We start from the raw sequence: 19,228 nt of genomic DNA on the forward strand, positions 1-19,228 counted from the left end.
TCGTCAACCGGATGCTCACCAAGTCTAGCCTTTAAGTCCCCTCCCACACCTATGCCTTCATTCGCATTACCAGTCACCCATGCAGTCAACACCTCATCAATGTATGCAAAAATGGTCTCAGTGTGCAGCATACCTGGAGGGTCATATACATTAACAAGGAGCACCTTTTGTTCTCTGACTCCCCCAACCCCCAGGTAACCTCAACAATCAGCACCATCCCCTATTTCTCCACCGGGCCAATTTGCCTAGATACCAATGTGCTGTAAACTTAACCCCAATCAACAAACCACCGTACGGTCGCCCTATTGAAATCTTTAGTGTAATGTAAACTGGTAACCTTGTCAGTGGAGCATTGGAGCATTGGAGCACGTTTAGCAAATACCATGAAACATATGGTGGTTTGAAAACATTATCAACCATATATATATATATATATATATAAAATTTACGATGACAAGCAACATGTTCTTAAGTCATGCAGCTGTCTCTATGTGCCTTCGGAGGCCATCCCTTTGCCTTCAATGGGTCGGTTTGATTTGGGCAGAGAATGCACCAGGATGCACCAGTTCTGTTGCATTCCCATATTTTACCACATGATACACATTTTGATCTGCAGAGCATGATATCTGCATAGCAAGTCCACCGAGATCGGGGACGGCAGCAAGTCTGATTGCTGTTAATCTGCATAACGTGCCTGCGGATGAACTGAAATGGCCCCAGCACGTTTTTCTGCTGCTGTGTGTTCTCAAAGCATGGGGGTCACGCCTAGGCCTCCAATCATACAGAACCAGGCAGTGAAAGAACCCTGTGCCTCCACAGAGCGCCAATCGAGGGTCTGCAGCAGCTACCAAGCCATGAGAGAACCTGACACTTGGTCCCTAACATTAAACTCCATTTAAAGTACTCAAGTGTGTCAGATGATTGCTGTATCCTTCCCAGTTCCCCTTACCTCCAGCAGGAACATCACCTGGGTCCTCCAGTTGAACACCTGCCCCATGTGCGCCTTACCGGGGTCTCTTCATGCTTCCTGTCCTGCCCTCCCCCAATTCCCCCTGCAACAAAAACTCCCTGCTCCTGAACAAGGCCATGTTGCCTGTTCCTTGAATGTTGTCCGTCTTCAATGCCCAGCTCCCTGAGGGTTTACATTAGAAGCATGGCCGGGAAGTCCATGAAGACCAAGTTCTCAAATGATAAGCACAGTGGTATGGTAAAGGAGACGACCTGCCCCTTTGGGTCAGAATTGTTGAAGACGACTCTCCACAATCATGACAAGATTTGTGAGGACATCTGGACTACAGTAATTTGTGTGTCTGGAAACCCCTACAGCGTGCACGAAATAAAAGATAATTGCCAACAGCTGAAGAGGTGTATCCAGAGCCCCGTTTCCAAACATTGTAAGAATTACACAGCAGCTGAGCCCCAGCAACCATCCTTGAAGACCATGGATGGGAACAAGCCCTGAAGGTTACTGATGTGCCTGGCATAGAGAGAATCCGGGGTGCAGAAATAGGAGGTGAAAGTTAGTCCAGGGTGTGAAAATGCAGTATCTTTAAATATGCTTTAATAGATGGGTTTTGAGCTAGGACCTGCATCTGCTCCAAATACTTTCTTGGGATAAGCAATGTTTCCCTGGCATTGGACCCATGAGGAAGAGCCTGACCACTACCGCTTCTGCAGTGCTGCCTCTTCCAGAGGGATTCTGATGCCCATGCCTGTAACATGCAGTGAACGTGTCTCTACCGCAATGTGTGCACAGTGGAGATATGTAATGGGTGCAAGGGACAGTATGATGTGAGCATGCAATGTTGCCACAGACATTCACAACGTAGATGTTATACTATAAATTAAGAAGTTAATGATGTCCCACATAATATCATTTCAATGCTCCTCTTTGTGGTACAGTGGGGAGTAGATGTGATTCATATGTTTTTTAACAAAAATAAATTGTGCATCATCTCCCTGATTCAAAACCTACATTTTAGGCTATTATATGCGTTATTAGAGATCACATTGATCTCTCGCACCCACAATCCCCTTGTCAGTGACATATATGTGCAAGGAGGAGAACATGACCAGCTCAGTTGTTTTTCTCATGAATGTTTGAATGAGGGATTCTTCAGTCGATTTGGTCACTCTGGCACTGGAAAGATTGACGTCACCAACACATGTGTTGTTTGCGTTGTTAATTGCTGGCACGAGGATGCCAAATAGATAAAAAGCTCAGAGGCTGAACCAGGACTAGCACAAATGCCATATAAGTCCCGAGTGGTGAGAAGGTCTGAGAGGTGGGCCGTTTGCAGGACCACAGATTGAGCATGTGCAACCATCACATTGCATGGCTGCATGGGGGTGATGAGTGGGTAGATATGTATTGGAATCGTGATCGTGACAGTGGCTGCAACATCCAGGGCTACTGGTGTGCAGAGGGATGGTGGAAACTTTAATAGAGATGTGACACATGATGGCATAGTATCTATGGACTGTGGAGCCGAGTGGCGCTTTCTGACCGGAACAGGTCGAAGCAGGTGTTACCATTGTCCGACTCAGTCCTTAGATGAGGACGCCTGAGAGTTGATGACCTGGGAGCCTGGGTAACAAAGGCAAATGCTTGGTCATATTATGGCTCTCAGGCCAGTGGAAGCACAGCAGGGAAAGTGAACCTCATTGGAGACAGTGGTGGGAGTTGTCTATCAGTGCAAAAACAGAGAAATCAGGAATGGTTGCGTATAGTGCTGCTGGTTAGGAGGAATTAGCATTGAACCTCTGGAAAAAGACACAGTGAGGAAATTGAGGGTGAGAGGAGGGGTATCAGCAGTCAACGTGCCAGATCCCTGATCATCTGATGGCTCGCAGACTAGTGAGAGCTGTCACGAGGTGAATGGGACCAAGATGTAAGCCAATACCATAGGTTCAGTTCACCACGTTTACTTGAGGAACAGTAACAGTTCCGAGCTGAGTTCCATTCTGCCCCAGAGCTCTGCTGTGAGAGGACGTGATTTTGTAGCAGTGATCCACTTCCACTGTGTATGCGGTGTGCACATTTAAGGAAAGAAAAAGCCCAACTGGCCTTTAAAAAGCTTGTGGCCGCGCGGAGCACGCGCGGAGTTCCGAGCTGAGTTCCAGTCTGCCCCAGAGCTCTGCTGTGAGAGGACGTGATTTTGCAGCAGTGATCCACTTCCACTGTGTACGCGGTGTACACCTTTAAGGAAAGAAAAAGCCCAACTGGCCTTTAAAAAGCTTGTTGCCGCGCGGAGCGCACGCGGAGTTCCGAGCTGAGTTCCAGTCTGCCCCAGTCCGCCCCGGGAGCTGGGGGCTGACGGCTCCTCCAAGGACCTCATGGACTTAAGGGCATCCCGTGCAACAAGGACCAAGAGGTAGGATCCCTTGTGTTTCCTTGTGTCTATTGGCACCTTTTGTGAACTTGCGAACTGCAGGCAGTTTCAACTCTGCGCCCCCTTCTGTCCTCCCTGGCTCAAGCCTCCCGGATTCTTGTTTCTGTGAGTCGGCGGAACACAGCCTACCCGGCGGCAAGCTGCTGACTTTGTTTTTTCCCCTTTCCTTCCCTTCGTTCCGCCTCTCGCTTTCCCTCATCCCCTTCCTACCTCCGGCAAGCTTTCCCCCAAAGCTTCCCCCCCCTCCCACTCTCCCCCTCTCCCCCTCGTTCTCTTTTTTTCCTATCTCTTACCCCTCTTATCCCTTTCTCCCTTCCCATCGCTGACCCTCTTCTTGCCCCCCCTCTCTCCCTCCTCCCCTCCTCCCCTCCTCTCTCCCCCCCCTTTCTCTCTCCCTTCCCCTGTCTTACCCGCGATGGATGAAGACCTGGATCAGTGTCTCCTAAGGAGCCGCACAAAGAAAACTCTATTGACTGTGCCTTCGTTGGGGTCCGGCAGCGCCACTGGTTCCGCCCCGCTACTGTCTCCGGCGAGAGCTCCAGCATCCAGTAACCCGCTTCCTCGATCAAACTTGGGCCACCCACATTCAGGGGACTTCAAAGAATCTCCACTGCCCGGTAGAGGCAATGACCACGGGCAAACACCAGTACCCCACCCGGTGGTCCAAGACACTATGTCTGCAGTATCTCCTTTCTCCCTGCCCAGGGAATCACGGACTTCTCTGTCTTCACAGGATCCCAAAGACAGAGTACTTGGAGGTCTTCCGGGCCACCGTCAGTTTTTGGCAACAGAATCCGCTATTGCCCGCCCTCGTCCCGCCTCGGCGAGTGACCAGTCCTGTGCGGGGGCCGGAGGGCCCCTGTCAGGGGGTCTGGGGGCGGGCCCAGCGGCAATTGGAGCTTCATTCGCTTCTCAACTCCTCTCATCTCCGGCTGCCTTCCCGGACGCCCGGCCGTCAACCAACTTCCAAGAAAGTACAATTGACTCCGTTCTGTCTCAGCAGCCACAAGAAACAATGCGTCCACTCCACCCGGCCATCAACCCACCCGCCCAGGCCCAGATCTCCATTTCACATAACATTCCGGCCGCCCAGACCATCACGGCCTTGATTCACCCGGTTGCGGCGGGTATACCGGGCAACCTCGACCATGTTGGTGCAGGGCTCCCAGGGAATCCAGCGGTCTCCGCTACGCCGGATGAGACCATCCAGCCATCTGCATTGGATGCTCTTATGCCATCTGGGACGGGTGTGGCGTCAGCCCCTCCCGGCAACACCTCAGACACCGGGGAAACAAGGGCGTTTGACACATCGCCCCCAGTCTTGCATAATCAATCAATTTCCTTGAATCCTCTTTTAGAGGAGCTTAGCGAGGCAGACTCTGACCCCTGCTCTGTAATCTCGGACACGGGCGGCCGTAAATTGACTCCCCACCAAAAGAAAAAAAGATCAATCTTTAAAAAAAAAGGCAATTCTGCACCTAAGTCCCTAGTAACACTATCCACAGCCAAATCTATGGCCGCCACTACAGGAAAACAGCTGTATCTGTCAGCTCCTCCTTCAAAAGTCTCCAGACAGACCAAAAAGGCTGCTCCACAACAAGGCCATAAGAAGAAAAGCCACACAAAACCTACTCTACCTATTCCACTTCTGTCTACCGCTTTGCTGAATTTCTTCCAGACGCAAGGCAAAAGGAAACTGTCCAATGACTCGGAACTTTCGGATGCGGAAATGCTTGAAGCTTTGGATCAGATGCCACTGGCTTCTAAGTCCAGGAAAATTACCATTCTCGGCAACCCCCTGGACACGCCAGCCGGGCAAGTCCCGGCCCCAGCCACATTGTCCCTTGGACTTCTAGCAAATTCCTCCCAGCGGTCTGACCTGGGACTCGATCATCTGGACACCACAACCCCAATAGTCCCAGCAGTCGTCCAGCTGAACGCACTGTCGCTAGCCACGCCAAGGCGGGAGGTCTCTTCCTTAATTCTACCAGAGCACTTTCAGGCGAAGGCTCCGTCGCCACCGCTTCCAAGGCCGGCGGTTACCACAACGATCGATCCATTAAGTAACACAAGGGCCTCATACCAGCCCCTTTCGGACATCTTTGACTTGTTGCAGCCCAAAGTGGGCTCACAAAGAGAAATGTCTCCTCAACTCTGGGCAAAGAACCACTTAACAACTTCGTTTCCTGCTGCGAGGCACCAAGATGCCTTGGTTCATCCATTACATCTCGATGATTCTAAGGCCCAAACAAGGGACCCAACTCCAAGGCCCTTCAGCACGCTTGACCCTGGAGACGGTAATTACAGGCACAGGCATTCACTGGCGAACCCTGCGGCTCTAGGAGCAAGGGACTCGACAGCGAGTGGAAGATCGGACTTCTCCTCATCATCTCAGAAAGACTCACCCAACACCAGAAAAGATCTGACAACAATCATGTCGGCAATCACCATCTCCATGGCCCCCTTCTGTAAGCTGTACGAAACGCTAAGCGACGTTTCTAAAGACAACACGGCCATTTTAGCAAGTATACAGTCGAAGTTAACCTTCCTGGAAGGCTATATAACAGCCATCGACCTGAAGTACGAAACCCCGCACTTAACAAAAGAGGTGGTAGCCTTAGCTCCGGACATGTCCGTGGCCTCGTCAACAACAAAAGGCTCTCTACCACCGCCGACAGTGCATAAATCTACACAGACGACTCAGGTAAAGCAGCTTAACGAAATTGCTCCAGTATTCTTGCATAAAGCAAAATTACCTCAAACGTCTAACCTGACTACACCGACTTTAAATCTGGCCTTGGCAAGCAGCCCGGGTCCGACCCAACATCCGATTAACGGAAAGAAAGTCTTGAAATTAGCTGGGATCGATCAATAAATGCCACTATCCTATAAACCAAACCAACGTAGCCCCCCACGGGAGGGCTTGCCTTCCAACTCCAGAGTTCCCGGAAGTACGGCTCAAAATTTCACGCGATCAGGCTCTGTGACGGACCTTACCCAGTCCCCCAGATCGACAGAAGATTGCTTGAATTTAGGCCTACTATCGGCAACGTCGCCTGGCAAGGTGCATTCCGCTCCCGAGAAAAGACCAATCTCTCGTGAGACCTTGACAACTTCCCCCTCTGGCCGTAACTCGAACTCCAGAGCGGACCCTCTCTCATGTCCGAGGGAGGCCCCTGAGCTGAATAAACCGGCTCGGATCCGACACACTGAAGAGCCATCAAGATACTCGCCGGATTTCCAAAGCAGACCCAGGGCGAGAAATCAATCAGCCAGGTCGCCGCAGCAGGGGACGCGGACAGCCAGAAACGTAACAGACAAACTTACTGTCTGTATGAGGGGAAATTCTACGCGCCTTTTTAAAATAGAGCAAATCTCCAGCAAAGATAAGTACATAATCTTGATAAGAAGAACTGTGCTAAAAATGACATCGGCTACACCCTCGCTAAGCAAACTAAATTCGGAAGACTTTAAAAGGGTTGAGCCTTATCATAAAGACAATAAAGCCAAAGCATACCTGCACATTTATTCTTCTGCAATTCAAGACATATGCCGCCTAGCCAGCGACGAACTTAAAGCGCAAGGCCTGCTGCTGTCTGAAATAAAGACTCTGAACCTTAAGAACAGTACCCAGGAACGACAATCTAAGAAAGGAAGAACTGGTGTCCACAGTCCTTCCCAACGTCAAACCGATCGAAGAGACATACTGAAGGCACACTTTTCCTATCCATCGAGAACCGGGAAGCTGCGGCAAGTTTCACCTGAACGTCCCATAAGCTCCGCCGGGAGCACTCCTGACCCACCTCGAGTAGTATCGCAAACCTACCAGCGGTCTAAAGACACACAAGAACTAGCCAGGCACCGCCCGCGGTACTCCCCAAACCAGCGATCCCGCGCGGCTCAAAGAAAGCTAAGCTGGAGAGACCAATCCCCACGAAGAGACCACGCAACTCACAGATATGGTGTGCAATTCAAATTACCACCGTCGCCAGTTCTCAAAAAATCCGCTCCTCAAACCGGCCCTTGGGACTGCATGAAGGGGGCTCTATCTTCACACCGCCTTAGATAGCAATTACCAAAAGAAGCCGACATCCAACTGTGTCAAAAACCCTTGTCGTTGGCCTCCTGGAATACCAGAGGTCATGCTCATCTGACTGACCCCAACACTCTCGACGTGGGTCATTTTGATATTTTCTGTTTGCAAGAAACATGGCTCCAGGATACACCCTCAATGGATGGGTATGACATTGTGATCTCGCCAGCTGTAAAAGGGCTATTAGGCCGTCCCTCAGCAGGCCTTCTCATTGGAGTACGGTCAGATCACAATCTAAAACTGATCAGGACCACAGCCAGATCATATGGGGTATTGGCGGTCCTAATTGAATGGAACCCCGCTTCTGAACCTTTAAATCGACGGTCAATGCAATCCTCACCTCTGCCACTCGCTTTGATCACTACATACTGGAACCCGCAAAGAACTACAACGCCACTCTTTTGTCAAACCATGGCGGAGGTCATTGACGAGATCCTTATCGAATGGAACACTCCCTTCGTACTTGTATGTGGTGATCTCAACGCGAAGTGTGTCCAGCAGAAGATAGTCTCTAAAAATTCAACCGAGGTAACAGAAGCAGAGCATAGAGGACAAGCATGGATGACCCTCATGGCATCCAGGAATCTACACAACGTTGCCTGGATCCGTGAAGGGCAGTCCCATCTCCCGACCTGGGAGAGGGGCCGGTCGACAGCTACTTTGGACTATATTTTTGCATCACAAGCTCTGTGTGCAGCAATTCAAGACTTCCAAGTGGTCAAAACGGCTTCCAGCGACCACAATATGCTCACTACTTCCTGGAGCTCTTCTGCGAGGAATTCAACTTATTATTTACCATCGGTTGAAACAAATCCCCAACAATCGCGCCTTCGACTGACTTTGGCCAATATTAGATCTATTACCGATCAGTACGTGGCGGAATTTGGGACTGATCAACCTCTTGTTCCACCGACCAGGCCGGACTACCTCTCCATGCTCCTAAAATATAGGCATCATTCGGCAGCGGGCTCACCTATCCCCAAATCATGCAACCACCAGTACGACAAGGAAACAGCTGGGAAGAAAAACGTCTTGAGAACTCTCAGAAGATGTGCCAAGGCTGATAGCACCGCCGCGGCATGGGATCGCTGGAGAACGGAAAAAAAAGCCTACAAATCATGGATCAGAGCACGTCGAGCTGTTTTATACCAACAAGACGCTGAATCAATGATGAAAGTCCTAACTGCAAAAAAAACGGCTGATTTTTGGTCCTTGGTAAATGCTTCGCAAGGATCCACAACTTATAACATGAGCAACTCAGTTCCGGAACAAGTCTGGGTCACGTTTTTCACTGACCTGTTTGCTAGCCCGACCCTGGATACGATCTCGTCCCTTGATTCCTCCGCAGCGCCTTGGATCGATCTCTCTCCAATATCAGACATAAGCATAGCCATCCAAAAGTTAAAATCATCAAGAGCCCCAGGCCCGGATGGCTTGTCGAATATAGATCTAAAGAAGCACCGTGATGAATGGGCTGCCTTCATGAGTATTCTGTTTGACCACTGCAGAACTACCAGACAGATCCCATCATCGTGGTGCAAAGCAACCATCATACCAATTTTCAAACATGGAAGCAGAGAAGCCCCGGAAAATTATCGCCCGATCGCCCTACTGGACATTATGGGCAAACTGTTTGCCACTCTTCTTTTAGATCACTTCCACCGCTGGGAGAAAGAAGCCCCCTGCAGTGATCCCTACCAACTAGGCTTCAAGAAAAATGGCAGCACCGCATTGAATATTCTCATACTCACAATCCTAAAAGCTAAAATAAAGCAGGGTGCCCCTACGGTGTACGCGGCTTTCATCGACCTTTCTCAGGCTTTCGACAAAGTGGATCGACCAAGATTGTGGAGAAAGCTGGAAAACTGGAAATGTCCATCCGCTGTACTACAGCCAATAATAGCCCTGCATACCAATACCTCACTTAACGTCCGACTGAATAAACAGGGGGCTCTGTCCAGAAATATCCAAGCGCATAGAGGTGTTAAACAAGGCTGTCCCCTGGCTCCGGCACTCTTCGTGGCTTTTTTGGGGGACTACAAAGATTCGGAAGTTCTGGTGCGCAGCTTCCCTCTGAAGTTTGGCAATTCCTCCTTGTCCCGCCTCTTATACGCCGACGATATGATCCTGTTCGATCAAACTCCGATCGGCCTCCAAAGGCAGCTGGACAATTTGGCAACCTACATGACCACCAACAATCTCCAAATAAATCAGACTAAAACCAAAATGATGGTCCTGTCCTCTCCTCGCCACCCTCCGAAAACCACCCGGTCTTGGTCACTGTGCGAAACTAGAATCGAAGTGGTCCAACAATTTAAATATCTAGGTGTGTTCATAGATGGGTCGTCCCAAGAACTCAAAATGCAGCAACATCTCTGGGCTAAAACTAAACAACTGACTTCCCAACTACGAGCACTTGATAGGAAGTTTGGCAAATTCTCATTAATGCCGGCCATTAATTTCTACAAGGGAAAAATGGTGCCCACACTGACCTACGGCATGGATGCCATGTTCACCGTACCTCCCCAAATATGGCGAAAACTAGAGGCCTTTATATGGAAGTCTCTTTTAGGCCTTCCGAATGCTATTCCTATTGAAGCGATCAGACGAGAGTTGGGCCTTCTGTCGCTAAGCGCCACCGTCAGTGGGACCGCACTCGCCCTATTCAGGAAAACCTTAATTAAAGACAGCTTGCCAATCTTTAAAATTATTGGGCAGGAATTGGAATCAACTAACACCAAGACGGTCCAAAAATGGGTTCACCTTCAAAAAACCAAACTGGAAGACCTGCATTGTTCACTCAATGACTTGATAATGAACCCGCAAAGAGTAAGTGAAAAACTAAAATTGCAGGATTGGATCACCACCATTGACAAAGCAGCCTCCATCAAGTGCTTAAACCACCTTCCACCAACCTACAATAAATTGAAACTTCCTATGGCGTACTGTCTGAGATTCTCAGACAAAAAACTGCGCTCAACATTTTTAAGGGCATGTTTAAACCTGCTCCATACTCAAGAAATCTTAGGGAGAAGACGGCTGGCCAGTTCAACTACATGCAGACTGTGTGAAGACCCTGATTCTGTGGAGAACATCCGTCATCTTCTCCTAAACTGCCCGGCTTTGAAGGAAATTCACGCCCCATTTTTGACTCCGCTTTGGCTTGACTCGGTCCTGATCGATGAGCACACGTGGTGGTGCCGTTTGATATCTGGCGAAAAGTCCCGATAGGCGGTAGTCACGGCTAAAATATTGGAAGCAGCCTTCATCAAACTCGGCGGCGTAATTTAAAGCGACCGGCCGGTCTTGGATGTTCAATGGACATTTTTTCTAATGAGAGAGGATTGCCTCTCTGTTCAATTTTGAGAACATCTCTGAATTTAATACTTTGAGACTTAGCTTTGCGCACTCTTCTTTTGACGTACATCAACTGTAATTAACAACTTCTTGTAAAAATCATTTTACCCTTGATTACATACAAGTAATAAAAAAAAAAATAAAAAAAAAAAATAAAAAAAAAACAGTAACAAAAGCAAAGTGCTAAATGTAAAGTTAATTGGGATCTTTCTATACCCAAAGTTTGTTAGGATAGCTTCTCCTTGGTGGAAATGAGACTTTTATCCCTTGGAAGTCCCCAAAGTCTGTCCCAGTTCCCCAAGGCTGCCAGACCTCTCCAGTCACTCAAACGTCCCTTCTTTCCCTTGTAGTCCTGGCACCCCCCTCAGTAGCTTGGTGTTGTAGTGCTTACCAAACCTTTCTTCAAATTGTTCAGTTTCTGGATTTCTCTGATCCCATACTCCAAGAATAATTCAGTTCGGAAGGCTTCCCAGCAGACTGATCAGCGGGAGTACCCATGGTTCATCTTGCTTCTTCCCTTCCTGTCTCTCTTGAGTTATTGTAGTCTCTGTTGCCCACTCTTGTTCCTCCTCCCACCTTCTGGTCCTGTCTAGGTCTAACCTGGCCCACTAGAACCGTTCTCTTCTTTCTAACTAAAGGCTGACACTCTTCATTCCTCTCAGTCCCACCTCCAGCTCCTGAACTTCCCGCCTGCTCCTCTCCTGTATCCTCTTCACCTCCTAATGTTATCCCCAGGGTCTCCTCTTTTGATATTATACCCTCTCCGGCAGCCCGTTCACTTTCCAATGTTGTTACCTCCAAGTACCACCTTCTCCTAATGAAGGTATGTCCTTTGAGTTTCTACTCCCTCCTTCAGTACAGCCTTTGTCCCTTGATGTTATTACCTGCACCTTCCTAACCTACTCTTATCACTTCCACCTCCTTTGTCTCACTATCGCCACCTGATGGTAGCAACACCTACTTCTGTATAACTTTCCTCTCACCCTGTGGTTACCATCCCCACCTACCCCTGATGTAACCACTTCCAACTGTGTTCTGTACCACTGCCTTGTCTATAGCACCTTGTTTTCCAATTGATTGTACCACCTCCTTCTGTCCACCTCCTTTGACCTTACCAGCTTCTCCTGTTTATCACTCTTGCTTCTTGCTGTTGCCACCTATTCCTGCATCTCTGGTCTTACCATCCCCTCTTTCAATCTCTTATTTCTCACCATCTCCTCCTTCTCTCCCCGTTGCCACATCTCCAGCCTCCACTGTCTCCAGCTATCTCCAGCCACTACAAAACTCGTACCCCCTTCCCATCCAACCCACACTGGCTGACTGGCCTCTATGGGCTTCATGGTTTTCTCCTTGGGTTGGGCTATTTGTGAATGGCTGCCCTTATGTTTGGAAATTGAGGCAGGGTTGCTATTGGATGTTGTTGCTGGAAGCACCTGTCCTCATTTTGGGAGCTAGGAGGCTGGACCCTGAGATCATCTAGCATATTTGCCAACTTGTATTTCACTTTGCCATCCCAGTGTGTGAATTGTGTGGAAGAGGAACCATTGTTAAGTTTTCCAAACTCTCTGAATATAGAGCGTGCTGAATAGTGAGGAAATCGCAACATTGCATCACCTACAAGGGAGCACTCTGATGGGAGACAATGGATTAGTACCTTATGCGGTTCTCCAGCGTTTTCCACACTTCTCTTCAGTGCTTTGAAATTACTTCTTTTATACTGTTGGTAGAACTGTAACAGTATCAGGAAAAATATTACAGAAGTTACATAAATGAAATTGATTAGAGCTAAAGCAAAACGTTTGTTTTGTTTTGTGGGTCTGTCTGAAGAGAGCTTCAGGGTCTCTCAGTTGTGGAGGAGGATCACTACGGCTGTCCTGGATGGTCCTAGTAGGCATTAGTGCTGGTTCAAGGGCATCAGGGCTGCCCTGCCCTAGTTGGATGGTGAACAGGGGTAAGTTGAGGCTCCAGGACTTGCCTGCGCTGGATCAATGTGATGTTCTACTGCTCAGTGACAGAGATCAAGGGAGGGTGACCATGGATCATCTCCGTACAGAGTCAAGCACCCCATTAGCGATCTTGATGGCCCCCAGAACCAGGCAATGGACATTATTACAGAGCACATCTGGGGACAGGCCTCATTCAGGGTGCCAGTGAGATTTGCATTTCGGCGCAAACAGTGAGAGATCAGAAAGGGGGGTGTATTGTGCTGCTTGGTAGGAGGAGTGAGGAGGGGGCCTCTGAAAAAGACCCGATGAAGAAGTGGATAGTGAGAGAAGTGGCTGCCTTGGTCTATGAGCTGACTTGCTAGTCATTTGATGGCTCTCTGATCAGAGGGAGCAGGGCAGGGGGAGCTTCCTTCAGGTCACTGGCCCAAACGTCCAGAGAATAAGCCACTTTGCCACACTTATAATGCTGTTGGTGGCATTCTTTTGATCCACTATTGGATTATTTAATTCCTTTTTGGCATTTGAAGTGTAAACTACCCTTTCCACCGTTGGATGTCAAATCGTTGAATATTGATGGACCATCTGCTGCTTCTTTTTGATAAGCTAGTTCTTTTATTTTTATGACCACCCACTCCTTTTTTTTGCTACAATTAAAACCCTTTGCGCTCTGAAACACTTGTGTATGAGCGCGATATAAATAAAATATAATTTTATTTCATTTCATTTCATTTTTATTATTTTGTGTACCCCGTAGAGTTGGAGGATATTTTTTATGAAGCAAATATTATTTGTTTGTATTTTTTGTCGTATTTACTGGTAGAAGGAAAGCTAGTAAAATTTGCGATTGGAAATGCTTATTGTTGCAAATCTTCCTTCAACTAAAAGAGTTATTGATTTTCTTTGCACTGTGCCATCTACTTTGTCGCCCTTGGGTCACCCTCATCATATCCAGGCATGGGTGCATGCGCCTGATGGTAATATTATGAAGAATACAGCAAACCTTGCCAGCTGTGTGCTGCAAGGCCCCCTCCACTCCGGTGGAGGGAGACGTCTGAAAGGGGTCTTGCACAACCCAAACTCCTGCTCAGTGGCGTTCTAGGTGTTGATGTGTGCTTCATTGTAGTGGTAGTGTCTTGGTGTCACCGGTTGGCATACCAGTATCATGAGTCGTGTGTGTGCAGTTAGTGTGCACATTTCAATGCAAGACCGGAGTAGGAAGTTACGAGTGATTGTTGTTCTGGGTACACAGGTAAAACGCTGTCCAGGACTCTGAGAGTGCAGAGCATTTCTATTTTTTAAGGGGACTGAAGAGGTTTTTGGTGGGGAAATATCTAAATCACAAATCACAACCAAAGTGCTTGAGCAATGACTTCCCAAAAAAAAAGAATGGTGCTGTTCCCTGCATAGAGGTTCTGGTAAGGTCACTGATAGGGCCAGTTAATATCATTCATGCACTAACAGTGTACAAAATGAACATGCCGGGCCATCACTAGGTAACTGAATATCGTTAATGTTGTTAAATGTAATAGCCTATGGTGACTTTTTTGTGTAGATTGTGTCCCATCGCCTCTGTTGCCAATCACCCAGATGTGTGTAAAAATGGCTTTCAGGTAAGAAAGGGTTGTATTGGACACATATCAAGCAGCCATGTCGAGCATTGCTGCAGTCCCTCCACGATGACGGGCAAACATCTTTCACTCAGGATCATCGAGTCATGTGGTTACTCTGGGATCTTTTCTCACTAGATAATTACTGGGGGCACTCAGATTTTATAATCAGTCTCTTCCTCTGAGATATGGAGAACATGGTCTTTGATTCACACAGTCACTGTGCTTATGTGGAGACTTTGGTCTGGGAGAATGTTCCTCAGGGATTTTAGGAGCCTGGACTTCAATTACCACAGAATAACCCCTCTTCACTCTCTTTGCTTCATTAGCCCGTCTCTCATTCAGAGGTATTGGGGAGAGGGACGTCATTTCCAACAAGGCAACTCTCTCCCTCAGACTGGTTGGACAACCTCTCCGGCAACGGTATGTAATCGGTGAGCACTGCTTCTCAGAATGCAGGTGTCCAGTGATATTATCGCTGGTAAAGGCACTATCCAACATTGTCCTCAAATATGGTAGGACTGGAGTTTGTTTATATAATTGCACCAGTCCTAAAATATGTTGGGGAGGGTGTTTAGTGCCTTAACAAAAATATCGAGTCACCCTCGACGTTTTCACCAGCGATAATATCACTGCTAACCACAATGCAAAACATCTTTACTTTCTTTAACTATTTAACTCTTGAGATAAAGGGCTCTCTCAGGAGTTGGGCAGTATTCCGGTGGTAAATCCCTCAGGATACCGCCCAACACAATTAGCGTTACCGCAACTTGGTCGGCACTATTAGCGCTGGATCACAAGTTGCAATGTTGGGGTAAATCCCAATTTTTTCTGAGTCCATGGGACTCAATGGGGCATTTTCAGCACAATTACTGCTGCAGTAATTGCGCTGAAATGGGCATAAAGTCGGCACATTCACCTCCAGTACCGGGCTGGAGGTGAATGCTCTGAGTTTCCCCTAAACTCAGGATTGGGCAGATTGGGTAATGCAGCAGTGAAAGTGTTACCGCCACATTTTTTCCGTTCCGCCTACCTCCTGAGGAGGCACAAAATCTCCATCAGAAGTATTGGGTCTAAGGGCATTGGTTCCATAACATTTGTTTTACTTATTTGGCAACGTTACCTTTAGATGAATAAAACCAATGGAAAACAATTCCCATAACACAACACTTCTTCACTTGCCTCAACTGCTTAGACAACTGCTCTTTCAGAGGTGTTGAACCTATGGAAATTGGATCCCACATTGAAACACTTTTCAATTGTGTTTACTGGTTTGGTAACCTCTCCTTCAGAGGTGTTTTTCTGTTGTGGTCTTGATAGATAACCTCTCCCTAAGATGTACTTGGAAGAAGGCCAGCAGTTACCATGAGGCAACATTCCTTGACATGCAGAGCTGGGGGTTTGGACCTTCTGTTTGTTCTTGCTCAGAAGGTCACTTCTCCACTCGCTGACTCTGATCTCTTAGTGGCAATGGCTGCATGTCCATCTCCCTTGAGGTCATGGGTCTCTCTCGTCTGCAGCTTCCTGGTTCCTACTCCTCTGTCATGTTATTTAGTACCTGTGTGTGCGGAGTGATTGGATGTTTCTATCATGACATGATGCTTACTTCTCCTTCACTACTGATGATGGCTCGGCGTTTCTGCAGTCTACATGATGGCGGAGCCTTGCTGTCTCTTTGCTACTGGACAGAGCGTCAGTCTCAGGCATGGATGGAGGTCTAGCGTTCCTCACTTGACACTGTGCATTACAGCTTCAAGCCTCTTCCCAACTCCACTTTCTCCTGCTGACAAACCCATCTCTTTGGTTCTCTGTCTTTTTGTTCACCTATGGTGTTGCAAGCCCTCGGAGCTTGGAGTAGTCTCATAGACTTGTGGAGAAAGGTGCAGGGAATCAACTCTGGAGACTGGGGGTGTATGTGACTCCATAGGGACACTGTAGTGAGGGAGTCCTTGCAAAGTGAAGATCTATATAACAACCCAATTAATGGTTGACTTTGGAGACCACAAGAAAACAGAGAATTCCCCTTCCTGTGAGAAAGAGATCTCTGATAGAAGAACCTCATCAAACAAGACTCCACAACACAGATGAGAAGAACATTGGAGAAGTGCATCCCGAAAGACTTCCTGCATTAAATGTATGCTCATTTCATGAAAATCCCTTGAAATGTACCCAAAGGTGATTGATGGGCCACCGGCCTATATTATTCACTCACTTGATGCCTATCAGAGAATGTGATTGAGTAAGTATTGCAATCCACACTCAGAAGCATGTGGTCCCTACATGGCTAAATGGTGAGTTGTGCATGTGTGAAATGCTTTTTGTGTGTGAACGTTTCAGATGGATAAGTAGTGGGCTGTCGGCCACAGTTTACCTTTTTGCAATGTAGCATTGCCCTGATTGCTTGTGGTGACAGTTTGTTTACTAAAGAATAATCGGATGGGCCAGTGTAGCTTCCCCACAGAATTCAGCCTAGATTGTTAACTGTGAGTATAGATTGTGAGTCAGATATTGTGGTTGGAAGCTAAACATGTGGAGGTGCAGGGCTCGACTTGCGGCTCGGTCTCTCAATTTAAGGATTTAAACCTATTGTTCCCTCTGTTCTTAAGATATTGAGATGGATCCTCTGACATTTCCCACTGCCATCAATCTTTGCATACACCTAGAAAGACTGAGAGAGGGACTGACAGTTTGTTAATGTGTCTGAGATGTTCTTTGGTTGAGACATTACTGTACATTTCATGCCACTTTGACTCCTGATAGACAAAAGCAGGCTATTTTTATAGTGCAACTTGTGATGATCCGCCAGGTATTGTTAATTCTCCCCACAGGGGAGCCCATTCCCATGAGTCTAGGGAAGCGCAGCCGCTACCCAATAGCCCCCCTAGGGATGGTTTAGTATGCAAGGACTACATGGGGATTAACTCCCCTTCTGGGGCAAGGATGGTCACCTAGGATACAGCCCGTTGTACAGCATCACACCCCAACATTCCCTAACATCCCCCTCCACTCCAAACCACTTCCTTGAGAGTAGACCTATGTATTACGGTAGTACTTGGGATACAGAAGCCTATGCTCATCGCCCAGTCACGATATAGCACTATTGTCCTGTACCCTTACTAGGCCTCACCACTCGATATAATTGCATTGCCCCTGCCACAGAGTTATCTTAACACCGTGGACATGCTGCCCCTGCCCCCGGCAGGCATTCTCCTATCCATCCTAGTTTTAGCTAAGGCCCATTGCGTAACGCCCATCCGACCCACTTGCACCCCTTGCAACATCTCTTGCGCATACTCTACCATAATGCATCACAGCACATCACCACTACCCAACCCCTGCACAGACACACTCTATCCTAACCCTTACCTTAACGATCCCACACTGTGGCTCAAACACTTCGCAACCAAGCCCACTCCTAACCAACCATGCACACTGCCACTCAGGAATGCTAGACTCAGATCCAGACTGCCTCGTATACCCTGTGCCCAACGCCATCATACCAACACCCCCTGTGCCTCCACTCAGACCTCACCTAAACCGCTCACGACCGCACCTAAAGAACTCAAAGGTGCTCTTATCAATGCCAGATCCCTTACTGCTCACGCCCTAGATATCTCTGACCTCATCACTACCCAGAACCTCGATTTCATTGCTATCACAGAAACATGGCTACATGCTGCTTCTGGCCCGCTCCTATCCCTCGCTATTCCTGACGGATATTCTATCCTCAAAATTGACCGCTTATCCAACCTATCCAAAGGTGGTGGCGTCGCCTTTATACATAGGGACAATATCAACATGAGACCGATCCCCAACACTCACTGTAGTTCAGCTGAATCTCTATCAGTGAAACTCTCACTCTCACCCACCAATACAGCATCACTTCACCTTATTTACAGACCACCCGGTCCCCTCTCCTCCTTTGCAGAAGACATTACGACCATCCTATCCAACAATACTAAGCCAAACTCACAAGTGTTGCTGCTAGGGGACCTGAATCTGGGACTGTCTGACCCAAAGGATCTTATGGCCACAGAAATTGCAAGCATTGTGTCTAACCTAGGCTTTCAACAACGCAACCTTGAACCCACACACAACAAAGGTAGAACGCTTGACTGGATCGTAGACCTGAATTGTAATACTACAATAAGCTCTAACTCAGCCTGTGCCTGGTCCGACCACCATGTCATTACTTTCCAGTACCAGCCACCTCTCCCAGCTCTAAACCTACTATAGCCCCTTCTATTCCCACTAGGAATAAAAAGGACATCACTAGGGACAAGCTACTCCCGCTCATCCTACCTATTTTAAACAACTGCGCCACAGCATACAATGACCCTACGGTCTTAGTGGACTTGTTTAACCAAACTCTGCTTAAGGCTATTGACACCATAGCCCCACTTAAACTCAGGAAAGCTAAACAACGAGCTCACCTGAACTCGTGGTTCACTCCACACCTCAAAGCCCTGCGCAAAGAAAAACGTAAGGCGGAATCACTATGGAAAAGTCTCCCTTGTGCCTCTAACAAAGATAACCTCTTCATCACATCCCTTAATTATAAGGAAGCGATTATACAGGCAAAAAAAGAAACTTAAAACATGCGTATCTCGCAAGCTGAATCCAATACGAAGGAGCTATTCAAAATTCTCAAAGAATTAGAATCCCCTTCACCTATACCAGATACCTGCAACAAAGATAGCACCTGGTGCAATAGTATCCAAAATGCTCTCCTCTCTAAAATAACCACCCTACAAGTCAAAATCAATGCCAAACAAAACTCTCTCCTCTCCAAACCACTTGCACCTCAAACGTCCACCACTTTCTCCCAGCCTC

Source organism: Ambystoma mexicanum, chromosome 3p (assembly GCF_040938575.1).
Source record: "Ambystoma mexicanum isolate Mex_15411 chromosome 3p, UKY_AmexF1_1, whole genome shotgun sequence".
NCBI classification, from domain to species: domain Eukaryota; kingdom Metazoa; phylum Chordata; class Amphibia; order Caudata; family Ambystomatidae; genus Ambystoma; species Ambystoma mexicanum.